Genomic DNA, 24,003 nt, shown 5'->3' with positions numbered 1-24,003 from the left:
CACATAGTCGTTTAGTATTGGTATAATGTTTGGATAGACTTTGTCTTTTACCTGGTCAACAGATTGTACAATATTGCCACAGCCAACAGGGATCGATATGTTGTCGTCTGCAGGATCAACTGGATTTTTCCATTGCCAATCCGGAGGAGGAGAACAGAAAATTATTCTGCGGTGATCTCCTCGAAGGTGGACTCACAAGCTTGTTTTTAGACAAAACTTTTCAACATTTTGCCACACATCGGATTCGGATGCCTTGAGGCATGCATTCAGTTCATCAGCAGGTGTGCCAAGGTGGAAAATTGTGCAATGTTTGCTGGAAATTGCATGATAAAAGCGGAGTAGCTCCACCAAGGAATTTATTATTGCCACGGATGTCTTTCATTTCATGACCCAGAACTTCAAATGCAAATTTGCGGGAGATGGTACATTCATCCAATACTATGAGCTGACAGTCTTCAAACTATTGGCTGGTCCAGTGACCTTGTTTACATTGAACAGTGGGCTTTCCGTATTTGTAAGATCTCGTGGGAGCTGTTCGTTCACCATCAAGTGAGACAATGGCAAGGGCAATCTTTTGTTGGATTTCCCCTTTGTGTCTGGTTGAAAATATCTTCTGGTTGAAATGTTGCATTCCAATAAGCATAATCTTTGGAGGCCAAGCTTCTGGCTGGATTCTCAAAAAGTCTAACTAATTTTTTCATCAACAGTTCTTAGATATTTAAAGGATGTTGGACCTCTCACAGTATGAATCAATTTCCTAAACAAGAAGCATTCAAAGTTCCTTGGATGCATAGCATATACCCTTCCAAGAGCTTCACTTGATTTGACACCAGGCTGACCACTTGTTTTACTAGTGTAATAACGGGGTCCTTCACAGTAGAGTAATGTTTGGGACAATTTATCATCTTGACATTAGTGAAAAGAAAGCTGTCAAAGTGGTGTTTGGAGGCTCTTGAATATGTTGGTGGACATTTTCTTCAGTTAATTATACTCTTTGACCATTTTCCAAGTGAACACTTAGGTCAATCACTGTTGGATGATGTTCATGGACAGGAACTTTTAAAATTTTCCATATTGCTTCATTGCGACAGATGTATCGACCAGTCTGATAGTTTTCCACTTCATTCCTTTCAGTCCCATCCATTTGAAGGCCAAAATCTGCTTGGTCACTTCCTTTGTTGACATATTTTTTGAATGTGCCTTATTTTCTAACGTCTGGCATTTTACACATTTTCTATTGTTTGCCACATGGCACATACCATGAAAAGGGGCCTTTTCTATGCCCCTGCAATTTTTCGCAATAATTTGACACATTCACGGGTACTTAAGTTGAGTGTACCAGCCAGTTGAGGTGTGCATGATGCTCATGGTGCCAAGACTGAGATTCATCTCAACGCAGGGCTCATGGTGCCGAGATCCATGTCAATGCAGGGCTCATGGAGACGAGACCGATATCCATGTCAATGCAAGGCTCATGGTGCTGAGATCCATCTCAATGCAGTGCTCATGGTGCTGAGATCCATCTCAATGCAGTGCTCATGGTGCTGAGATCCATCTCAATGCAGGGCTCATGGTGCTGAGATCCATCTCAATGCAGTGCTCATGGTGCTGAGATCCATCTCAATGCAGGGCTCATGGTGCTGAGATCCATCTCAATGAAGGGCTCATGGTGCTGAGATCCATCTCAATGCAGTGCTCATGGTGCTGAGATCCATCTCAATGCAGGGCTCATGGTGCTGAGATCCATCTCAATGCAGGGCTCATGGTGCTGAGATCCATCTCAATGCAGGGCTCATGGTGCTGAGATCCATCTCAATGCAAGGGTCATGGTGCTGAGATCCATCTCGATGCAAGGCTCATGGTGCTGAGATACATCTAATTGCAGGGCTCATGGTGCTGAGATCCATCTCAATGCAGGGCTCATGGTGCTGAGGCCAAGATCCATCTCAATGCAGGGCTCATCGTATCGAGACAGAGATCCATCTCAGTGCAGGCAGGGCTCATGGTGCCGAGATCCATGTCAATGCAGGGCCCATGGTGCCAAGATCCATGTCAATGCAGGGCCCATGGTGCTGAGACCAAGATACATGTCAATGAAGGGCTCATGGTGCTGAGATCCATCTCTCAATGTTGGGTTCATGGTGCCAAGACCGAGATCCATCTCAACGCAAGGCTCATGGTGCCGAGACTGAGATCCGTCTTAATGCAGGGCTCATGGTGTCGAGACAGAGATCCCTCTCAGTGCAGGCAGGCTCATGTTGCCATGACCAAGATCCATCTCAGTGCAGGGCTCATGGTGCCATGATCATGCAGGGCTCATAGTGCCGAGAGCAAGATCCATCTCAGATCTCATGTCAATGTCCCAACCCTCTCCCTTCCACAGATCTGCTGTTGTCTCTGTTCCCGAATGGTTTGTCAGTCCCACTCCCGCCCTTCTTGTCTCATGCCCCCCCCCCTTGCTGTGCGTTGTGTGTTCGCTCTCATACGAGCCTCGACAAGGAATACAAAAAAAATGCAGGGTTCGTGGTGTCAAGACCGAGATCCATCTCAATGCAAGGCTCATGGTTCGGAGACCGAGATCCATATTCATTGCAGGGCTCATGGGGCCAATATTTCATGTCGATGCAGGGCTCATGGGGCCAAGATTTCATCTCAATGCAGGGATGATGGGGCCAAGATTTCATCTCAATGCAGGGATGATGGGGCCAAGATTTCATCTCAATGCAGGGATGATGGGGCCAAGATTTCATCTCAGTGCAGGGCTCATGGTGCCAAGATCGACATCCATCTCAATGCAGGGCTCATGCTGCCAAGATCGACATCCATCTCAATGCAGGGTGCTTGGTGCAGAGACTGAGATCCATCTTAATGCAGGGCTCGGAGCCGAAACCAATATCCATGTCAATGCAGGACTCATGGTGCCGAGACCGAGATCCATGTCAATGCAAGACTCATGGTGCCGAGACCGAGATCCATGTAAATGCAGGGCTCCTGGTGCCAAGACCGCGATCCATCTAAATGCAGGGCTCATGGTGCCGAGACCGAGATCCATGTCAATGCAGGGCCCATGGGGCCAAGATCCATGTCAATGCAGGGCCCATGGGGCCAAGATCCATGTCAATGCAGGGCTCAGAGTGCCGAGATCAATCTGAAAGCAGGGCTCATGGTGCCGAGATCCATCTCAATGCAGTGCTCATGGTGCCGAGATCCAACTCAATGCACGGCTCATGGTGCCGAGATCCAACTCAATGCACGGCTCATGGTGCCGAGATCCAACTCAATGCACGGCTCATGGTGCCGAGATCCAACTCAATGCACGGCTCATGGAGCCGAGATCCAACTCAATGCACGGCTCATGGAGCCGAGATCCATGTCAATGCAGGGCTCATGGTGCCGAGATCCATGTCAATGCAGGGCTCATGGTGCCGAGATCCATGTCAATGCAGTGCTCATGGTGCCGAGATCCATGTCAATGCAGGGCTCATGGTGCCGAGATCAATGTCAATGCAGGGCTCATGGTGCCGAGATCCATCTGAAGGCAGGGTAAATGGTGCTGAGATCCATCTTAATGCAGTGCTCATGGTGCTGAGATCCATCTCAATGCAGGCCTCGGTGCCGAGACAAAGATCCATCTCAATGTAGGGCTCATGATGTCGAGACCAAGATCCATCTCAGTGCAGGCAGCGCTCATGGTGCCGAGATCCATATCAATACAGGGCTCATGGAGCCAAGATCCATGTCAATGCAGGGCTCATGCTGCCAAGATCCATGTCAATGCAGGGATCATGGTGCTGAGATCCATGTCAATGCAGGGCTCATGGAGACGAGACCGAGATCCATGTCAATGAAGGGCTCATGGTGCTGATATCCATTTCAATGTAGGGTTCATGGTGCCGAGACTGAGATCCGTCTTAATGCAGAGCTCATGTTGCCGAGACGGAGATCCATCTCAATGTAGGGCTCATGGTGTCGAGACCAAGATCCATCTCAGTGCAGGCAGGGCTCATGGTGCCGAGATCCATGTCAATGCAGGGCCCATGGTGCCAAGATCCATGTCAATGCAGGGCTCATGGTGCCAAGATCCATGTCAATGCAGGGCTCATGGTGCCAAGATCCATGTCAATGCAGGGCTCATGGTGCGCAGATCCATGTCAATGCAGGGCTCATGTTGCCAAGATCCATGTCAATGCAGGGCTCATGGTGCTGAGATCCATCTCAATGTAGGGTTCATGGTGCCAAGCCTGAGATCCATCTCGATGTAAGGCTCATGGTTCTGAGACCGAGATCCATCTCAACGCAAGGCTCATGGTGCTGAGACTGAGATCCGTCTTAATGCAGGCCTCATGGTGTCGACACAGAGATCCATCTCAATGCAGAGCCCATGGTGTCGAGACCAAGATCCATCTCAGTGCAGGCAGGGCTCATGGTGCCATGACCAAGATCCATCTCAGTGCAGGGCTCCTGGTGCCGTGACTGAGATCAATCTGAATGCAGAGCTCATGGTGCCGAGACCGAGATCCATGTCAATGCAAGATTCATGGTGCCGAGACCGAGATCCATCTAAATGCAGGGCTCCTGGTGCCGAGATTGAGATCAATCTGAATGCAGAGCTCATGGTGCCGAGACCGAGATCCATGTCAATGCAAGACTCATGGTGCCGAGACCGAGATCCATCTAAATGCAGGGCTCATGGTGCCGAGACCGAGATCCATGTCAATGCAAGACTCATGGTACCGAGACCGAGATGCATCTAAATGCAGGGCTCCTGGTACCGAGATTGAGATCCATCTCAATGCATGGCTCATGGAGACGAGACCGAGATCCATGTCAATGAAGGGCTCATGGTGCTGATATCCATTTCAATGTAGGGTTCATGGTGCCGAGACTGAGATCCGTCTTAATGCAGAGCTCATGTTGCCGAGACGGAGATCCATCTCAATGTAGGGCTCATGGTGTCGAGACCAAGATCCATCTCAGTGCAGGCAGGGCTCATGGTGCCGAGATCCATGTCAATGCAGGGCCCATGGTGCCAAGATCCATGTCAATGCAGGGCTCATGGTGCCAAGATCCATGTCAATGCAGGGCCCATGTTGCCGAGATCCATGTCAATGCAGGGCCCATGGTGCCAAGATCCATGTCAATGCAGGGATCATGGTGCGCAGATCCATGTCAATGCAGGGCTCATGTTGCCAAGATCCATGTCAATGTAGGGTTCATGGTGCCAAGCCTGAGATCCATCTCGATGTAAGGCTCATGGTTCTGAGACCGAGATCCATCTCAACGAAAGGCTCATGGTGCCGAGACTGAGATCCGTCTTAATGCAGGCCTCATGGTGTCGACACAGAGATCCATCTCAATGCAGAGCCCATGGTGTCGAGACCAAGATCCATCTCAGTGCAGGCAGGGCTCATGGTGCCATGACCAAGATCCATCTCAGTGCAGGGGTCATGGTGCCATGACCATGCAGGGCTCATCGTGCCGAGAGCAAGATCCATCTCAGATCTCATGTTCCCCACCCCATCCCTCTCCCTTCCACAGATCTGCTGTTGTCTCTGTTCCCCACTGTTTTGTCAGTCCCACTCCCGCCCTTCTTGTCTCATGCCCCCCCTTGCTGTGCGTTGTGTGTTCGCTCTCATACGAGCCTCGACAAGGTATAGAGAAAAAAATGCAGGGTTCGTGGTGTCAAGACCGAGATCCATCTCAATGCAAGGCTCATGGTTCGGAGACCGAGATCCATATCATTGCAGGGCTCATGGGGCCAAGATTTCATCTCAATACAAGGCTCATGGGGCCAAGATTTCATCTCAATGCAGGGCTGATGGGGCCAAGATTTCATCTCAATGCATGGCTCATGGTGCTGAGACCGAGGTCCATGTCAATGCAAGACTCATGGTGCCGAGACCGAGATCCATCTAAATGCAGGGCTCATGGTGCCAAGACCGAGATCCATCTAAATGCAAGACTCATGGTGCCGAGACCGAGATCCATCTAAATGCAGGGCTCATGGTGCCAAGACCGAGATCCATCTAAATGCAAGACTCATGGTTCCGAGACCGAGATCCATCTCAATGCAGGGCTCCTGGTGCCGCGACTGAGATCAATCTGAATGCAGAGCTCATGGTGCCGAGACCGAGATCCATGTCAATGCAAGATTCATGGTGCCGAGACCGAGATCCATCTAAATGCAGGGCTCCTGGTGCCGAGATTGAGATCAATCTGAATGCAGAGCTCATGGTGCCGAGACCGAGATCCATGTCAATGCAAGACTCATGGTGCCGAGACCGAGATCCATCTAAATGCAGGGCTCATGGTGCCGAGACCGAGATCCATGTCAATGCAAGACTCATGGTACCGAGACCGAGATGCATCTAAATGCAGGGCTCATGGTGCCAAGACCGAGATCCATCTAAATGCAAGACTCATGGTTCCGAGACCGAGATCCATCTAAATGCAAGACTCATGGTGCCGAGACCGAGATCCATCTAAATGCAAGACTCATGGTGCCGAGACCGAGATCCATCTAAATGCAGGACTCATGGTGCCAAGACCGAGATCCATCTAAATGCAAGACTCATGGTGCCGAGACCGAGATCCATCTAAATGCAGGGCTCATGGTGCCAAGACCGAGATCCATCTAAATGCAAGACTCATGGTTCCGAGACCGAGATCCATCTCAATGCAGGGCTCCTGGTGCCGCGACTGAGATCAATCTGAATGCAGAGCTCATGGTGCCGAGACTGAGATCCATGTCAATGCAAGATTCATGGTGCCGAGACCAAGATGCATGTTAATGCAAGGCTCATGGTGCCGAGACCGAGATCCATCTCAATGCAGGGCTCCTGGTGCCGAGACCAATATCAATGTCAATGCAAGGCTCCTGGTGCCAAGACCGAGATCCATCTAAATGCAGGGCTCCTGGTGCCGAGACCGAGATCCAACTAAATGCAGGGCTCCTGGTGCCGAGACTGAGATCAATCTGAATGCAAGACTCTTCCGGTTCCGGTTTTGGTGCCGAGACCGACATCCATGTCAATGCAAGAGTCATGGTGCCGAGACAGAGATCCTTCTCAGTGTTGTATGAGATAGATTGTCCGTAACCGGCCTTGATGGTGCCGGCATTTAATCAGTTAAGTTCTGTTCGATCATGTGCTGTAATATTTACAACAGACATGTGAAGCACAAAGTGGGGTTAAGCAATTGGTTCATGTCCATCAGTCCATCTGTCTGTCTGTCTGTCATCAGTTTCTGATCGAGGAACAACCCATTTAAATTGAATGTTGTATTTTGAACACGAATTGGAAGGAAAAGCTGCCATTGTACCATACTTTGGCTCGTTATTCATACCGATTAAACATGCACAGAGAGGAGTGAGGTAATATTTTTCACTCTGTCGGCCTGGCTGTCAAACAAAATTGAAAAATCATTCCAAACAGGAAATGTATTGTTTTTAAGGATGTCGTCACATGCATTTACCGACCTTATTCCAACTTCGAACACAGATAATGAATGATGGCTTGTATAAATAAGCATGTCCTGTTTTTTTCCACATCAGATCCAAGATGGCCGACTGGTGGCCATTTTGTCACTTAAATGTGTCCCCAATCATTTCTCAGACATGCTTGGTCCGGTTTTGTTCAAACTTGGCAGAGGTACAGAACATCATGGTATACACGTGCACCTCACTTTATTTTGCAACCTGATCAAAGATAGCCGACTAGTAGACTGGCGGCCATTTTAGTTTTTAAAAAACTCCAAAAAACCCCCGGTATCGAACACGTCCTCAACTATTATCTGACATGCATTCGCCAATCTTATTGAAACTTGGCAAACGGATAACAAATGATGGCTTACATATGCACGTCATTTTTCTTCGAGATCAGATCCAAGATGGCCGACTGGTGGCCATTTCAGTTGTAAAAACACCCGATGTTGTGCACGATCTCAACCATTTCTCGGACAAGCACTTACTGATGTTGTTCAAACTTAGCACACAGATAAAGAATGGCAGCTTACATAAGCCCGTTGTACATAAATATGGGCTTTGTCCTTTAACTCTGTGCAGCAAAATTACTAAAACAACGGGGGCTATGACATTTTGTGTCTTTCCTTACCTGTTTAAATTGAATTCTATACTTAAACACGAGAACACGAATCACCTTCTTAATACTTCAAAGAACTTCCAATTTTGTAGTACTTGGACATGTTCTACAGGGTGGTGTATAACACTGCTTCAATAGCACTAAACTTTAAGATTTTTGAAAACGATCTTTAAAATCATTATTTCATTAAAATTGAAGTATATACTTAAACACTGCACCAGGTGTCATGTTCTATGAACTCTCTAGTTACCTCTGCCACCGAAGGCAGACGGAGGTTACGTTTTCACCCATGGCTGTCTGTTAACAGGATATCTCAAAAAAGTTGTTGATGGATTCGGCCGAAATTTGTTGGAGAGGTTGGGTCTGTGACAAGGACTAAATTATTCGATTCTGGTGAAGATCCAGATCAGTGAATTTTTTGTGATTCTTCACCATTGAATGATGTGGCTAAAAACAATGCTTCACATGATATCTCAAAATGTTAAGGACGAATACAGACAAAACTTGGTGGGCAGGTTGGGTGTGTGACAAGGACGAATTGATTAGATTTTGGTGAAGATCCGGATCCGGATCCGGATCTGACTTTGAGAATCTTTCAAGTGATTCTTCACCATCGAGAGATTGGGCCAAAAACGATGTATTGCACAATATCTCAAAAAGTTGCATATGACTTATGACAAAACTAGGTGGATGAGTTGGTTAGGTGACAAGAACAAGCGGATTCGATTTTGGTTAGGATCCAGATCCAGATCCAACCTCTCAGTGGGATACAAAACAAACTGCTCAGCCTGGCGGAAGAAGGTATGCACTTTCCCGGGTGTCGTTCTAGTTTTGTTCTGTGATACTGTGTGCCTCCTTGAAATGTACATTGCCAGAAGGAATACACTGTTAAACTGAGAACAGTCTGTTTGTTTATACAATACTGTGATTAGCTGAACATTCCACAATCTTCAAGCCTTCCTCAAGGTTAAGGAGTGACTGGGGGCTTCATCCCCTGGACCCAAACCACAGTGCTGCGCCTGGACCTAGGCAGCTCCGAGATCACCGGCCTTTGGAAATGGGTCACACTATAGACTATAATCACAGGTTGAGAGATCCGAAGGAGCAGTAAGAGGCCCAGATGACTGGTTTGGTTTGGCAGAAAAAAAACTTTTCGGTGTGAAAATCATTTTCAAATCTAGTTTGTGGAACTCACCGATCATACTGGGCCAGGGCGATTACATTTGGTGCAACCTGTAAGTCGGTGTGGCACACTTCCACAATCTTTTAACAAGGATATTGCTGATAGTAAATTTAATGTAGTGGAGCCTACTGAACCAAGGCTCAGCAACTTTTTCTTCTTTTTTGAAAATATGGAAGAAATGATAAGTCGCAGTTGTAAATGATCCAAATTATTTTGAGAGAGTATCTGGATAAGATGACCAAGAAGATCCCCAAGCTCTTACGGCGTATAGATACGTGCTTAGCTCCTCACCTCTGGCCTTCTTCGTAACACTGTGGCTCGGGATGAAAGAAGTCACACCATGTACAGTGGGTAAAACCTTGTTCCCTCACTGGTGTGGTTCGATTCTCATGGCTGCTCACAGCAATGTTTTAGTATGGGTATCAAGGGTTGTCTGGTCTTCTAAGATATTCCTTGACACCATTTCTCACTTTATACTCTCTTAGAGTCTGGTTATCGTGTGGGCTGCACATTCCACACAATAAACAAATTCCTGTGCCCAGATGTTCCTTTGATTCCACAAGGATTATAGCCAGTCCAGTTCAGTCCAGTCAAATCCAGCATATATACAGCAACAACATAAGATAAACACAATTGAAAGCTTTTTCATTTTACAAAACTTTATAAATTTATCCACATACAAAATATATATATATATATATATATATATATATATATATATATATATATATATATATATATATATATATATATATACAAAGGAAATGTAATTAATTTGTGTCAAAATTATTGTGATTTAATTGGCAGATTACATTTTTGTGTATTTTAACATCATTTGCTTTCAATACGATGAAGTTATTGAATTATGATGCCTGGTCTTCTCAAAACACGTCATCTTTGCAGACCAGTGGAATTATCTGCAAATCATTCTTACTGGTCCGAATGGCCAATGGAAAGAAAAATGTTGACATCTAACCCTGATCTGCATCTATAATTCGTTTGTTCATTGTCGTTCCTTCAACAAACAAAAACAAATGCAGATTGTGAGCGTACGAAAAAAATTATGCTTTATAAGGATCATTACAGTGATATTTTTTGCATTGCGATCCAAGATAACTTTCACCAACATATTGCTTCATGTAGCATGTTCAACACAGAGCATCAGTTCTGCCAAAGGAGTTTCTTTGGCAAAGGTTACACTCCTTGGCAAGTCCCCCACTCCGATTCAGAACGTGTATGAGCAATGATATTTACGATTCATAGTTTCACATTAATAATGCATTCAATGCAAATGTCAAGATCTGAAAAACTCAGGAATCAAATGAGGCATTTGCTCTGTTTATTTTCCTCTCTCGAAAACTTAAATGAACAGAGACGACGGCAAAAATCATAGTTTTAATCAACAAAAGTCCCACAAAGGCATGGAGTGTATAACTTGATTAAAAAACAAAATAAAATAAAAAATAATACAACTTAATAACAGCACATGGCAAAAGACATCAAAAAACAGGAAATCCATGAAATATTAAAGCGGCAAGTCCACCATAAACCTAACCTTTTGAAGCAATATATTTTGGGTGACTGCTGTGCCCTTTCAAGGAAAAATAACCAACCTCCTGCAATTTTTAAAACATCTTTTCTTTTACTCTCTGTCTCTGTCTTTCTCTCCAAACCACACTCCACCACACAGAGCATTGATGCTGCCAAAGCTCTTTCATGGCAAGGATGATGTATCCCATTGCCTTCTCAGGGGTCAGTCAGGTCAAGAACTCGGAATTTAACGTGGGTGCCAGTGATCCGATGGGAGACGCACACATTGATGCATCATCCTGCGTGTGAAACAGTTTCTAGTTGGGTTGGGATTCTAACCCACACATGACAGTTCCAAGGTGAATGCACACACCTCCAAGCTATCCCACAAGTCCTTTTCCTTTTCTTGAGTCTTTAAAGTGCAAGATGAAGTATTACGTGCAGGGTGAAACAGAAAGAACTACATATTTTGGGTATGCCGTAACTTTGTCACATTAACAATGAGCGGGTTTTTTTTCAATTGAAAAGTTTATTTGGTGTATGAATGAAAATTTATTCTCTTATTGTCTACACAATATTAAGCCAGTTTTACGTCATTCTGATGTCAAATAAAAAACATTTTACAACATAAATATATTTAGTCCTTCCTGTTTCCCCCTGTACATTATGGGGCTTGAAGAAGCTTTCTTCTTTAACGTTTGTTTTTTTTCCAGACAAAAAAAAACTGAACCGCAGAAGCACATTGATCCGAATCGTTTCAGATTATAGTCCGGAGCCCACGGAGATTTGTTTAGCATTGCGAGTACAAAAGGTTTGAGACTTGGAATATGATGGGATACAACATGGGACCCTCAAACGGGCATTCTTAAGTTTCATCTCCCGGACCATTCCTGGGGGCGACCACTTAAAGTACCCCCAAATTCAAGTTTAACTCGAGGGGGAGCACTCGGCAGAGTGCAAAACCTCCGCCGTCAATACTGCTGGGTCACTGAAGTGAACCTGATATCCTATTCATTGTAGGTTAAAACGGATCAGACTCTACTGAACCACGATTGAATAAACTAAACTAGATCGATGCGCATGTAGAAATGCAAAAAAAATAAAAAAATAAAAAAAAAATAAAAAAAAAAATCGAAATTTTTTTGAAAAAAAAGTTGCAAAATTTCTAAATTTTTTTCCTCTAACAATTTTTTTCTGGGGGGGGTTGGAAATCATTTAAAACATGTAGAAATGCAAAAAAAAAATGCAAAATTGTTTTTTTTCTCAAACAAAATTTTTTTTTTTTGGTTGGAAATCACTTAAAACATGCAGAAATGCAAAAACAAAAATTCAAATATTTTTTCAAAATGGCCACCATAGCGGCCATATTGGACTTTGGACCAACTCCAAAATCTAATAGCATGATCCTTGGACCATACCTTATCCCCCCACCAAGTTTCGTCGAAATCCGTCAAGGAGTTTTTCCATAATACTGTTCACAAACAAACAAACAAACAAACAGACAGGGGTGAAAACAGTAACCTCCGTCCATCTTTGATGGCGTAGGTTAATTAGCATGATTGAGTATATGGATGACACCAGTGCCAAAATGTTCTCCTAGAGGGTAGAAATAAAGATCTGCCATTCTTAAGTGTCAACTCCTGTACTTAGTCTACTAAAGAACGCCCCTAATTAGCGCTAATTACCACGTTAATTAGCATTATTGAGTACAAAAATGAGACTTGCACCAAAATATCCAGTAGGGTACCCTGACTAAGTTTCGGCCATTCTTAAGTGTCAAATCCTGTACCAAGTCCAGCTAAGAACGGGTCAAAGGTCAGGGTCAGTGCTGCCGGGGTGGGGGGGGGGTTAATTAGCATAATTAGGTCCATGAATGAAACCAGCGCTAAATTGTTCATCTTTTGGGTGAAAATCAAGATCCGCCATTGTTAAGTGTCAACTCCTGTACTTAATCTACTTAAGTCCAAATTAAACATGTCCAAATTAAACCTGGTAACACAAGAAATTTCAGTTTGCTGATTGCAAAAGCAAAATGTTTCCTTTAAAAAACCTTTCCCGAACATTGTTCGATCCCAAATAATATTGCCTTTTCAGATAAGTGACAATGGATATGCAAGACCCTGATTGGTCTCCTAACATTGCCAGGACTGAGACCCCAAGCCCAGTTCCGACACCTCAGAGACGCTGTATCTTTCATACGCATCAGAGTTCGAGAAAGAGGCCATGCCTTGAAGTGTTACCATTCGGTGAACAACAATGGGCCACAGTACAAAAAGCTGCATCAAACAGGCGTAAAAAACGAAATTTCGAGAATTCAGTCTTCCGTGATGTTGTTCTTGATCTACCTGAAAGCCCAGGGGAAAAGGATGGATATCATGTTCACTGTTATAAAAAGTTGACTGCAGTTTCAGCCAGCCAGTCACCTGTCGACATTGGTGACACTGCGAGTACCTCTATGACAACACATTTACGTTCTGCAACCGCAACCTCAGATGAAAAGCCATCCACTTCCGGTATATTTCCATTGCAATGTTTGTTTTGTGGCTACACAAAAAAGCGCAAAAAGGGTGGGCTTGAAGTTGCTGGTGCTTGCGAAACTCTCGAGGCGAGCCAAAGCATTCAGGAGGTGGCTTTGGTATTAAATGATACTAAAATCTTGTCTAAAATCAGTGGCATTGACCTCGTCGCCAAGGAAGTGAAATATCATCACTCTTGCAAGAGTTCGTTTCTGATGTCGGCAAACAGAGTACGCGATCGTGACAGGGAGAGTGCCGAAAGTCCATCGACCAGTACCACCAACCCGTTAGCTGTTGATGATATTCAAGCATATGTTGAGCAATCTGTCCTCAGAAACAAAAGGCCCGAACTCCTTACATCCGTGTATGCGAGGTATTTGGACTTGTGCAATATCATCAGATCAGTATAAATCATCATCATCAGTGCAATATCATCAGAAACTCCTCTAAATAACGCTCAAAGCCTAATGCGGAATTTGAAGGGAAAATTTGGTGACAAACTTAAATTTCAAACTCCACTCGGAAAGAAATCAGGATTGATAATGTACAGTTCTGAAATGTCTGATGACGCAGTACGTGTCGCATATGACTATGCCTCCGATGATGAACAAATTGTGACTAAGGCCGCTCTACTACTCAGGAAACAACTACTTGATGTTCAAAAAAAGGATTTGCCCGAAAATCCTACTTTAGATGACCTGAAGGGAGGTGATGTATCCCCCCCCCCCCCACTTCTGTTATCTACTTTCTTCACCACCTTGTACTGTGGACAAAATCCCACAAAATGTACTGATCATGTCATGCGCCACGTTAAATCATCCTGTGATGATGCCCTCTTCATTACTAGGAGTGGTAAAGTCAAACCAGCAAAGCAAGTGGCACTGGGTGTCACTGTAAAATCTGTCACACGTAGAAAAAAGGTTGTGCAGGTGTTAAATCGATTTGGCCACTGCATAAATTACAACATCTTAGAGGAATTGGAAACAAACAGCAGAGCAACTTCAAGAAAGGCGACTGTCCTGTCCTGATGGAACCATCAAAGACAAGCCAATGGGTGTTGCATTTGATAACTTCGATGAGTTGACAAATACATTATCTGGTGCAGACACACTACATGATACAATGGGAATAATGTATCAGAATGGACCAGATGAATCGGAAAAAACAAGGTCAGTTGAACCAAGCGAGTCCGTCTCATTGCCGCCAATAGTCCCGAGCACCAGAAAGGGGCGAAAACGATCACTGGAGCAACAAGAGGTATCACTGGAACCCTATCGTAAAAAACCAAAAATGACAGTTTTCAGTTCCAAGCACGTAGATGTCTTCAACCTCCCTGATGTCAGTGGTGCTGCAAGAAACTTGGACCTGATGTGGATGATGAGTCATGCTCCAGATGTAGGCAAGGTTCCAATGTTGTTCGGGTATAATGCCAAAAACTACGAAGACAAGCTGCCAAAACAAGAGGTCAGATACATGCCCAACCTGAGACAGCCAATCACTAGTCTTGACGTCATACAAGACACTCATCACAGCCCAAAGATGTGCCAAAGAGTGTGAGCAGAAATTTGGAATTGTCACGCATGACATGAATGCGGCAAAACCTGCCATGCAGATTCAAGCCACAGAAAAGCCCCAATTTGATGACGTCTTCATAATGTCAGGTGCGTTTCACATTGAGATGGCATTTTTTAAAGCAGTCGGGAAGATCATCTCTGATTCAGGAGGACCTGACATGCTAACTGATACCGACGTCCTAGCCCCAGGATCACTGAACGGCTTCCTATCAGGAAAACATTTTAATCGCTGCAAAAGGTTGCATCCAAGACTAGACCTTGCCTTTGAGATCCTCCACTTTTTGGCATTCATGAAGACCTACGAGGAAAAGGATCGACTAGAGGAATTCATCAACAGTGTACACAGTGGTGAAGTTGCACTCGAGTCCATAGGTGCATCAGATGTCTTCGTTGCTGGAAAAACTGCCAATACGAAGTACACAGACGAAACAAGATCTGGAACATTTTTGTACTCAATCATGCTAATTAGCACAAATTAGGGGCTTTCTTAAGTAGGCTAAGTACAGGAGTTGACACGTAAGAATGGCGGATCTTTATTTCTACCTTCTCGGAGAACATTTTGGCACTGGTTTCATTCATATACTCAATCATGCTAATTAAACTTGAATTTGGGGGTACTTTAAGTGGCCGCCCCCAGGAATGCTATGGGAGATGAAACTTAAGAATGCCCGTTTGAGGGTCCCATGTTGTATCCCATCATATTCCAAGCCTCAAACCTTTTGTACTCGCAATGCTAAACAAATCTCCATGGGCTCCCGGATTATTACCAGATGCTCTCGATGCCCGGCGGTAGCACGAACTGCGATTGTTACTTGGTTCCTATCGTTTTTTAAATCAAACTTGGCTCTCTGCCAGGATTGCTCGGAGGCATAAATGTGTCTTCGAAAGGGTAAATGTACATTTTTTTCTCATTTGATAATGGACCACTCGAGAGATTCGCACAGCGAGAGAACAAAAACCATGAATCCGTAGTTGGTTGTCCGTGGAATTTGGTGCTCCAAACAAATCAACCAACAAGGATGTACGCTACAAAAATGAATATTATATTCAACGAGAAGGTATGTGGAACAGGCAGGAAATTTCAAGTGCAGTGCAAGAATTAATGAAAGAAAGAGACAATGAATGAGAACATTTGAGCCAAATACATTGCATTGACCTCGCTTAAGTCGGAGCCACGTAGGAATCGGATGAGTTTTACTGTGGCTGGTTTATAACAGTATCAAGTCACCATACAACATTAGAATTGATCATTAAACACAAGAGAACAATGCAAGCCTAACTATTAATTATTTTTTTTAAGTCAAAATACTTATTTCAATTTCAACACAAACAATCACATTACCATACATTCACTACCAAGTTCTCCCTTTGTGCCATTTCGTTCACTCTTGCGATTGCGTTCCTGTCCTCGAACAAAAATATACAGTTGGACAGTGAATATTTTTATGAGTAGTTTATTTTTTGAGATATAATGGGGAAACCGATGACCGAAACTTTGTCACGAGGAAACCTGATCATTATTCGGCCTTGACTTGATCGAACAGAGCAGCCCCTTGCCACACAGCAAACCATAACCCTACCAAAATTGAGCAAAATGTTTAAAATTCTACTTCTGTGTGAACACGAACGTAGAAATAACTTGCTTTGTTGAAAAAAATGGCTCCATGGAGACCATGTGGTGCGGTTTGACAAATCACACAGCCGGATCGTTCTGTATGAGCAGAACAACAGAGGGCCAGATTCTCTCTACATACCGCACTGGGTTTGCAAGATTGATCTGCATGATTGGTGCTTATTTTTCATCGCATGTAATTATTGCACTACAAGTACAGTGTTATCGATCGCTGTTTTCATCCTTCTCCAGCAATCTTGAAGGGGATTCATGTCGTGGCTTCTATTTTTACATGTATAATTTCCACATTCGATCTGATAACTGGGCATGGTTTAAAAACCAGGAACAACTAATTGACTCCCAATACTTTGCCATGTCCCTCAAAGTGATTTTGTGAAAGAGGAAGATCCATGTGGACTCTCACATGGATTCTTGAGCTTGAAGACACGTACAGTAGCTTTAACCAGACACCAGTTCTTCACTGTATCCCCTCCTCCTCCACTCCCCCCGCCCCCCCGTCGAACCCCCACCAGGCACTACCTGCAGAGTTCAACCTCACCACCACTAGTTACTTGCATGGACAAAAGAAACTTTTCGACTTCTCGTGTATTTACTTCAACTACCGGCACGAGGTTACTTTTTGGTTGGAAGCACCTTTCTTCTTTTTAAGAATGTATATTCACATCCGCCCCAATGTGTGTGTGTGTGTGTGTGTGTGTGTGTGTGTGTGTGTGTGTGTGTGTGTGTGTGTGTGTGTGTGTGTGTGTGTGTGTGTGTGTGTGTGTGTGTGTTTTCCATTAACAATCAGCTTGTAGAGCACTTGCCAAGTGCCTTAAGCAATAAAGCAAGCACCCCAACGAAACGCTGGCTGCTTAGTAATTGAAAAGACCCTGGGTGCGTTCCATCTATACCTTGGGTTTTTTCAAGAATCAATAATCAACATCAAATCCATTATCAATAAGCTTTGTTGAGTGCTTAGGTCACTTGTATGTACAAATATATATATATATATATATATATATATATATATATATATATATATATATATACATATATATATATATACACATATATATATATATATATATATATATATATATATATATATATATATATATATATATATATATATATATATCTGCTGAGGAAGTTTCATTGGCAAGGAGTTCAGTCCTGGATGGGTCGTCACTCCAACACAGGTTACCCCGAATGGTTATTACCCCAATACACTGGTTCTCATTTTACCGAACACGGAAAGATGACAGGCTGAGTCGACCTCACCTGGTATTAATTCAACGACCGACAGGGTCTCAAACTAAGGAACCTAAGGCCCAAGCCAGCCACATTAACCCTTAACTGCAAACACCAGACTTTCATACATTATCTACAAATATCACCCGTCACTTCGCTAACGGTAATAAGAAAGGGGAAGGGGAGAAATAGAGGGGGGAAGGGGGAGAGAGGGGTGGGGAAGAGGTACAGTGTGGTGGGGGAGAGGTACAGAGGGGTGGCGGAGAGGTCGAGGGGGTGGGGGAGAGGCACAGAGGGGTGGGGGAGAGGCACAGAGGGGTTGGGGGAGAGGTAGGGAGGAAGGAGTGGTGGAGAGAGAGATATTGGTGGGAAAGAGGAAGAGAGGGGTGGGAGAGAGGTAGAGAGGGGTGGGAGAGAGGTAGAGAGGGGTGGGAGAGAGGTAGAGAGGGGTGGGAGAGAGGTAGAGAGGGGTGGGAGAGAGGTAGAGAGGGGTGGGAGAGAGGTAGAGAGGGGTGGGAGAGAGGTAGAGAGGGGTGGGAGAGAGGTAGAGAGGGGTGGGAGAGAAGTAGAGAGGGGTAGGAGAGAGGTAGAGAGGGGTGAGAGAGGCACAGAGGGGTGGGGGAGAGGCACAGAGGTGTGGGGTAGAGGTACAGAGGGGTTGGGGGAGAGGTAGGGAGGAAGGAGTGGTGGAGAGAGAGATATTGGTGGGAAAGAGGTCGAGAGGGGTGGGGGAGAGAGGTCGAGAGGGGTGGGGGAGAGAGGTCGAGAGGGGTGGGGGAGAGAGGTCGAGAGGGGTGGGGGAGAGAGGTCGAGAGGGGTGGGGGAGAGAGGTCGAGAGGGGTGGGGGAGAGAGGTCGAGAGGGGTGGGGGAGAGAGGTCGAGAGGGGTGGGGGAGAGAGGTCGAGAGGGGTGGGGGAGAGAGGTCGAGAGGGGTGGGGGAGAGAGGTCGAGAGGGGTGGGGGAGAGAGGTCGAGAGGGGTGGGGGAGAGAGGTCGAGAGGGGTGGGGGAGAGAGGTCGAGAGGGGTGGGGGAGAGAGGTCGAGAGGGGTGGGGAGAGAGGTCGAGAGGGGTGGGGGAGAGAGGTCGAGAGGGTGGGGGAGAGAGGTCGAGAGGGGTGGGGGAGAGAGGTCGAGAGGGGTGGGGGAGAGAGGTCGAGAGGGGTGGGGGAGAGAGGTCGAGAGGGGTGGGGGAGAGAGGTCGAGAGGGGTGGGGGAGAGAGGTCGAGAGGGGTGGGGGAGAGAGGTCGAGAGGGGTGGGGGAGAGAGGTCGAGAGGGGTGGGGGAGAGAGGTCGAGAGGGGTGGGGGAGAGAGGTCGAGAGGGGTGGGGGAGAGAGGTCGAGAGGGGTGGGGGAGAGAGGTCGAGAGGGGTGGGGGAGAGAGGTCGAGAGGGGTGGGGGAGAGAGGTCGAGAGGGGTGGGGGAGAGAGGTCGAGAGGGTGGGGGAGAGAGGTCGAGAGGGGTGGGGGAGAGAGGTCGAGAGGGGTGGGGGAGAGAGGTCGAGAGGGGTGGGGGAGAGAGGTCGAGAGGGGTGGGGGAGAGAGGTCGAGGGGTGGGGGAGAGAGGTCGAGAGGGGTGGGGGAGAGAGGTCGAGAGGGGTGGGGGAGAGAGGTCGAGAGGGGTGGGAGAGAGGTCGAGAGGGGTTGGAGAGAGGTCGAGAGGCGTGGGAGAGAGGTCGAGAGGGGTGGGAGAGAGAGGTCGAGAGGGGTGGGAGAGAGAGGTCGAGAGGGGTGGGAGAGAGGTCGAGAGGGGAGAGTGAAGAGGTGGTGGGGAAAGGAGAGAGGAGGGAGGGGAAGTGAGGAGGGATGGGGGAAGGGAAGACAGTGTGAGGTGAGAAGAAGGGAAGGCAGATGTGTGGTGCAGCGTTAATTACAATTCATACTGTCTCATCAAAATGATTCTGCATAGAATAACAGTGAAGATGGAAACAAAGTAATGTCTGAAATCCATTTTCTACTGGTTATACGAGAAACACAGCCTGGAGACAAACTTCCGTCCAGACATAAATACCACCCGGACGCGTCGAGAGACAGAGACAAACAGAGGGAATGAGAGAGAGAGAGAGAGTGAGTGAGGGGGGGGTGGTGGTAAGCGGAGGGAGAGTGAGAGGAGATGCGGGAGGAGCGTACTGCACTGTATAGGGGGGGGGTAGTGGGTAAAGCAAGGAAGGAAAAGAAAAGAAAAGAAAAGAAAAGAAAAGAGGAAGAGAGGAAGAGAGGAAGAGAGGAAGAGAGGAAGAGAGGGAGAAGAGGAGTGAGCAAAAATAATATGTTATGCTTAATGAAAAACACCAAAAAACACACACACACACACACACACACACACACACACACACACACACACACACACACACACACACACACACACACACACACACACACACACACACACACACACACACACGGCTGATGGCAAATTTTCAGGAATCGGCAGGTTGGAGTGAGTGTGATTATCAACTTCAGTATTTACTGTAAACAACCCAGAAACCTTGCGAAGCTTTGACCAAAAAACAACGTTACATTTATGTTGACGTTTCAGGGATATGCTTCAAACAATATTTGTTATAAACAGCGGCATGTGGATAGGTGCAAAAAAATTGGCTCAGTAATTTAGAAAACACATGATTCTGCAAACGGCTCAGAAATTGGGTGTTACTGCACGAACCGCTCGCTCGGGGTGATGGAGCGCGGACCGCTCGCTCGGGGTGACGGAGCGCGGACCGCTCGCTCGGGGTGACGGAGCGCGGACCGCTCGCTCGGGGTGACGGAGCGCGGACCGCTCGCTCGGGGTGACGGAGCGCGGACCGCTCGCTCGGGGTGACGGAGCGCGGACCGCTCGCTCGGGGTGACGGAGCGCGGACCGCTCGCTCGGGGTGACGGAGCGCGGACCGCTCGCTCGGGGTGACGGAGCGCGGACCGCTCGCTCGGGGTGACGGAGCGCGGACCGCTCGCTCGGGGTGACGGAGCGCGGACCGCTCGCTCGGGGTGACGGAGCGCGGACCGCTCGCTCGGGGTGACGGAGCGCGGACCGCTCGCTCGGGTGACGGAGCGCGGACCGCTCGCTCGGGGTGACGGAGCGCGGACCGCTCGCTCGGGGTGACGGAGCGCGGACCGCTCGCTCGGGGTGACGGAGCGCGGACCGCTCGCTCGGGGTGACGGAGCGCGGACCGCTCGCTCGGGGTGACGGAGCGCGGACCGCTCGCTCGGGGTGACGGAGCGTGGCAAAAGTGTCTGCAGAGTGTGAAAGATTCCCTCAGAATGAGGTTCAACTGTCAACAATGGGCGCTCTGCAAGTGGCTGAAGCAATCATGCAAGCACTCCAATTAAATGGTTGATGAGACTCCTCCAGTTAAGCTTCTTCGACCTCTTTAATCTAAAACCCTTGGAGTTCTTCCACTCCTTTGGTACACCCCTTTCTCTCACATGAAACACGCAAGCAAGCACGTATGCACGCCAGCCAATAGAATCCAAGTGAGCTGCACAGCAAGTGCTGCATATGCATTTGAGCACTGATTTTCCATTCAAAACTGCGTGCCAAATCTCAACCGCCATTTCACTCATGAAACTTTTCCATGCTCACCACAACCACTTCATACCATTACTAAAGATACCCGCAACAACCCACGCTTACAATTTCCATTACAAACACGACCATTATTCACAATCTTGTTGCAAGGAACTTCCCCCACTTCCCCACAATGTACTGCAACTTCACTGCAAACGCCACAACGTGCTCTTGCTACTCTACAACCGCTTTAAATGACACACTCATCGAACACTTACCACAGCGTTGGAAGACATGGAGATGTTGGTTGGGTTATTCTGGGGCATATCTCGAAGTGCGAAAGTGTGCTGGACCTCGTTTCAGAACCTACGGGTAGCACAGGGATTTGCCTAAAATCCTATGTTTGATTGAGGGCCAGCACGCGTTCAGGTCCAGAGAGCGCCTTCAAAAACCACGGCCCCATGGCAAGGTCAGGAGTTGTTGTCCGTGCCCCTGTTGGCTGGCAACTGACCCATTTTTCACCTCCGGGGCCTGGCGGGGCATGGCTATGACTGCTATGGACCAATACGGGAGCTCAATTTCGTTCGAGCTCCTTTTTGATTCGATGGTTGGCTCCTCCCCTGGTCTGGAGCTTATAAAAAGAGAGTATGCAGCTCAATCTGCAGACGATAATGACAGCAGGCTATCGCCGGGAGCAGATCGTCAAGAGCATCGCAGGAGCAATTACCGCCAGACATCGGACCTCATCATGGAGACAGGCGGCACAAGGACAAGCATGAGTCAGCGTGACCAGGCGTGGGGTCATGCATTGCTGCTGTGAGCTAGGACTGCTCCATTTCAACGTCACTCATTAGGTTACAACGACACTTACACATACAAGCTCTGACATGATCTACGATCGGATCTTTTCTCTCATGCATCTTTTTTATACCATCTATCTCTCGTCTAACGTGGACACAAAAGAGCAATCAATATGGCCAAGCCCGACCAACTGTTCTTTTCAGAGCAAAACCCAAGAGCGAACTGAAGAGCAAACCGAACTGACATGCATCTCACATTCTTCCTTTTACACTGCGCCACACCCCATGTCGCATTACATTAGCACTTCTCAAGCACGCACTCCAGACATCCTCCGCATTTCTCCCTCCTCCCCTTTACTCAGCGTTCTGGGCTGAGCAGGTCTGCCGGCCGTGGCAGATATCGAGATGTTAATCCTCAACTGTTTCTATCTCAAATTTTCTGTGTGTGTGTGTGTGTGTGTGTGTGTGTGTGTGTGTGTGTGTGTGTGTGTGTGTGTGTGTGTGTGTGTGTGTGTGTGTGTGTGTGTGTGTGTGTGTGTGTGTGTGTGTGTGTGTGTGTGTGTGTGTGTGTGTGTGTGTTGGCACCTGCCATATCACAAGTTAAGATTATATAAGAACTTTCAGGATAACTGCACTATCTTCTTTTGTAATATTGTTTGCCTTTTGCCACACCCCACAAATTCCTTGTTTTCCCTGCTGTACATTTGCAATAAATCCACTTACCCTGCGACATAACTTTCCTCACACCTGGCTTAAATAAATGTGTTGTTTGAAATGTTCCCAGCTCGTTTTTTGTCTTTTCCTCCATTGATCCAGCATGGTCTGCAGACTAGCGTAGCCAGGACATTATTCCCCAAGAATCTGTTGCATAGCCGGTACGTACTTGACAGCTCCACTTGGCTGCACCTGATCCGGTCTGTTATCCAAATAACGCAAGTACGTACTGAGGGCACAATTCCCTGAGAAGGGGGTCATGTGTCCTTAGCTTAACAGTTGTTAGACAGAGGACCTTAAGTCAGAAGTCAAATTATTGGCATTCGCGGTTGATTAGTGACCCGTTGCAGCACAAAGTTATTCATGTTCGACGGCTTGCGATTCCCAGTGAGTCCGGAGAGGAGCCTGAGCAGCCCTCCCTCGTGGTTCCCCTGCGACGCCGAGTCCACAACAATCTATATATTTTTTTTTTTTACAGGAAACCCTCCAATATTGTTACGAATTTGGAAGCCTTGTGCACACAGACAGACAGCCATCCCCCGATAGCTCAGTTACATCGGTAAGTGTGTGTTTCTAGTTAGGGTCCTGTCCCTTATTTAATGGGTAATTAAATGTTCATGCGCTGAGGAGTAATTTTGATCGTCAGAGTTTTCTTTCACATTTTTACACCCCTTACAACTACAACAACACGCCTTCACCTCGCTTGCTTCCTCACACCGACGCCATTGCCTACGTGCGTGTCAGCACGTACGTGGGCGGAGTTCACGAGGACCTGACGTCGCTCTCGCCCAATCAGGGAGATGCGAGCGAGTTCCCCGGCGATCGTCCAATGAGCATGGCCCACGCAGGATAATATTCCTCTCCTTGTTTGAAGGGCGGTCCGCAGCGACGGCCGTCACGCCCCCCCCCCCGGTCCAATCAGCGGACTTAGCGCCCCTTTCGGCCATTCACGGGGGCGACGAGCAAATTGCGAGACGGAACCGTCCAATGAGGAGGTGAGTGGTGAGAGAAAGAGGCCCTCCCTCCAGACAAGAGATAGATGGGACGGCGCGGTGTCGGGAGCTGCTGAACTCGTGTCGTCGCTGCTGGCCTTCTGGACTCGTGTCGCTGCTTCTGGTCTTTTGGTCTCGTCCGGTCGCCGGCGTCTGCTCTCGTCTCATTGCTGGCTTTGGGCTTGTCACGTGTAGGAGGAGCGTGCGGGAGCCAGACGCTGCCATCCGTACC

The 24,003-nt window shown here is 47.1% G+C and overlaps 1 protein-coding gene and 1 pseudogene across 1 annotated transcript in view; one reads left to right on the top strand and one right to left on the bottom strand.

The window, feature by feature from the left end:
• LOC147030923 (CMP-N-acetylneuraminate-poly-alpha-2,8-sialyltransferase-like) overlaps positions 1–24,003 on the bottom strand; it is a 108,935-nt gene that overhangs the window by 71,449 nt on the left and 13,483 nt on the right. The gene's annotated exons all lie outside the window — the stretch shown is intronic.
• LOC147030924 (uncharacterized) lies at positions 12,890–15,381 on the top strand (annotated as a pseudogene).

Source organism: Eptatretus burgeri, chromosome 3, assembly GCF_056783735.1.
Source record: "Eptatretus burgeri isolate ZD-2024b chromosome 3, Ebu_testis_v1, whole genome shotgun sequence".
Taxonomy (NCBI): Eukaryota; Metazoa; Chordata; class Myxini; order Myxiniformes; family Myxinidae; genus Eptatretus; species Eptatretus burgeri.
This window is presented reverse-complemented; position numbering and strand designations above follow the sequence as displayed.